Genomic DNA, 3,648 nt, shown 5'->3' with positions numbered 1-3,648 from the left:
TCATCATCCTCCACTCTAGGCTTTTTTGGATCAGAATTATCAAACTCTACATGAGTAGTTTCTTCCACCACCAAAGTCTTCTTATTAAACACCCTAAAGGATTTTCCAACACTAGAATATCCTAAGAACACTCCTTCATCAGATTTTGGGTCAAATTTTCCTAAGTGAGACTTTTTATTATTGTGAATGAAAACCTTACAACCAAATACATGAAGTGGGAAAGATTCGGTGTCCTACCCTTAAGGATTTCATAGGATGTCTTATCTAATTTGGCTCTAAATTCTTCCTATTCAACACATAACAAGCTGTGTTAACCGCTTCAGCCTAAAAGTATTTTAGAAGTGAATACTCAGCAAGCATGGCTCTAGCGGATTCCACTAAGGTCTGGTTTATAATTTTAGCTACCCCGTTCTGCTTAGGGGTCCTAGGAGCTGAGAAGTTGTGGCTAATCCCTTTATCTTCACAAAAATCTCCAAATCTCTCATTTTCAAACTCTCCCCCATGGTCACTATGGATTGTCAAGATCTCACAACCTAGTTTTTTTTTTTTAATACAAGTGAAGAAAGCTCTAAACTCATCAGAGGACTCATTTTTATGTGAGAGAAATCTAATCAAAGTAAATCTCGAGTAGTCATCAACAATCACAAAACCATATACTTTCCCTCCCAAGCTGGCAGTGCTAATGGGTCCAAATAAATCCTTATAAAGGACTTCTAAAGGTCTAGAGGTGCTAATATCGTTAATGGAGTCAAAAGTGGAGTGGATTTACTTTCCTAATTGGCAGACATTAGGAAGGTGATCTTCTGAAAACTTAAGCTTGGGGACACCTCAAACTAGGTCTTTAAGCATAGGATAATCAGCTTTAATGTACCCAGGCTTCCTGCATTCAAAGCAAATTATATCATTAGAATTCTTAAAAAATTTTCTACCCTTACCTTTATTCCACTTTTGATGATTCTTGTGCTTCTTCCTAAGAAAGCTCTTAAATTTCCTTGTGATTAAAGCAACATCATCACTTTCAGACCCGGAAGAGTCAGTGTCCAAATCGTTCTCCTTAAGTGCCACCATTTTCTCCTTCTTTCTTTCACTTGCATCAAGATTTCTTTAGTTCACCCCTTACTCATAAGAAATGAGTGAACCAAGTAAGTTATCGATCGAATATATATTTAAATCTTTAGATTCAGATATTGTAGTAATTTTTGCATCAAAAGAGGAAGGCAAACATCTTAAAATTTTGTTTAATTTTTCATAGTTAAAAAGTTCTATTCCTAATGCATGTAATGAAGTAACAATCTGAGTAAACCTTGTATACATTTCATAAATCGATTCAGAAAGTTTCATACAAAAAAGTTCATAATCATGCAAGAGAATATTCAAACGAGATTGCTTGACTTCATTAATACCTTCATAGGTAATACACAATTTATCCCAAATTTCTTTACCAGTAGTGCAAGTGGAAACACGCATGTAATCTTTTAATTTCAAAGCACAAAAAAAATAGTTCAAAGCTTTTGCATTTAATTGTGCTAAATCCCTATCATCTAGAGTCCATTCAATAAAAGGAAGTGGAACAGTAACGCCATTCAATTTTCTAGTTGGAGGTGTATAACAGTCCTTAACAAGTATCCACAGGCGATAATTAATTGATTGTAAAAATAAAGACATGCGAGTTTTCCAATAATCAAAAGGAATATTATCAAATAAAGGTGGTCAGGTAATAAAATACCCTTCCGCTGTATTACGATTTTCATTTTTAGCCATGGATCAAAATTCAAAAAGTTTTCAAACTTAGTTTTTTATGAATCACGCTCTGATACCACTTGAAAGTTTGTTAGGGTTGTTAAGCCCTTAAGAACTAGCCCGAGCCTAACCAAGACTGGGGGTGAATTGATATTTTTTTTAAAAAAAATTTCTTTTGGTAAAGCACAAAATTAAAACCTAAGAAATTCACCAAAAGATTAGCAGATGCGAAAATTAAATGCGTAAGTAAAATAAAGAAGGATCATACTGTATTTATAGTGGTTCAGTCAAACCTTGACCTACGTCCACTCCTCGGAGGCACCCTACGAGTATTCCACTAACTAAGCATCTCTCCTTTAGCTCCCACAGCTAAGCCATTACAACAGACTCCTTTTCGCCAATCCTGGTGCGGAAGAGAACCGACTCCTTTTACTTCCTCCTGAAGCAGTCAGAGAACCCAGACCTTTTTCTGAAGTAGACCTCCCAAGGATGAAGGATGAGGAACGGAGAAGATGACTTGGAACCTTGCTTGGAGCAACCTTTGTGAACCCTCTCATAAACTCCCCCTCACAAGTTCCTCTCTCTATCTCTCTCTCTCTCCCTCTCCCAAGGCTCTCTCAGGTCAAGACAGCATCACTCAAGGTCTTTTGCATGAAAAAATTTGGGTCCTTTAAATAGAATTTTAAGAACCAACATTATCATCCAGGATGATATTTCTATCATCCTGTACGATTAATACAAATTAAACTCAATCAGCCGAGATGATTTGGGACGATCAGAAGAAAATTGGTTACATCGTCCAGGCCGATACCATATCATCCTAGACGATTAGTTCAAATTCGAGGAAAATCATACTGAACATCACCCTGAATAGATTCTGGCTGATGTCAATCATCCAGTACATTGTCCTACCTGATCCTGCGATCGGCCCTATCGATGTGATCATATCAATCAGCCTTAATTGCTTTCCATAATTACAAGATTAATTTAGGCATAATTGTGCTGCATCATCCAGGCCGATTCTGAGATCATCTTGGACGATGTCCTAAATAAATAAAACCTAAATTGATCATGGCGGCTGATTCTTTCTTAACTGAGCCTATCTTCCTGGCCGATACATGGATTATCCATAAAAATCTTGCTTAATGATGGTTGCCTTAATTAGGGATTATGTTTTTAGTGTGATCATTTTGGCCGATATGATCATCATCCATGCTGATATTCTCAAAATAGAAAATAATAAAAAACCCACAAGTGTGTGTGTGTGCAAGGTTACTTAGCATCTGGAACCATTTTTATAATTGACTCAAGAAAGGAAAAAAATACAAACTTGATTCAACTTAAATCTACACGATCCTGAGCTGGCTTGAGTTGTATTCGATCTTGTGGTCCTAAAAAGTTAGTAGGCAAGGCAGTCATAGGAGATCATGAATGTTTGCTATCATCAAAAGTCTAATCCATAAACTAAGATTTACATCAAATATATACAATTTTGACTAAATAAACATAAATATAATTTAAATAAAATATTGTGTGGAATAACAGAAAATTTCTCCATAAAAATATGCAGGTAAAAGTAAAATTTATAAGTGCTAGGTAATGTCATAGCACCAATAAGATTCATGTACTAGTGTCGTGTCAATCAATGCAAAAATTGTTACAACTCAGGCTTCCGAGTTTATGATTTTGATGATAACAAATAATATTTATTAATCTTTTATTTCTCCTAGTATTTGCAGTGCATATGTCTTTCTATGTTGACTAATATTTCAGGTACATCATGCACCATTCTTTGAAGATTCAAGGCTCAAGATTGCATAGAATTGGTCGTATTAAATGAGTCTGTAATTTTCATTTATTGAGTCAAGTCTTGTAATGATGTATGTTAGTTTGTTGATCATGCACACA

This window comes from Dendrobium catenatum, unplaced genomic scaffold (genome assembly GCF_001605985.2).
Source record: "Dendrobium catenatum unplaced genomic scaffold, ASM160598v2 fragScaff_scaffold_692, whole genome shotgun sequence".
Classification (NCBI taxonomy): Eukaryota; Viridiplantae; Streptophyta; class Magnoliopsida; order Asparagales; family Orchidaceae; genus Dendrobium; species Dendrobium catenatum.
This window is presented reverse-complemented; position numbering follows the sequence as displayed.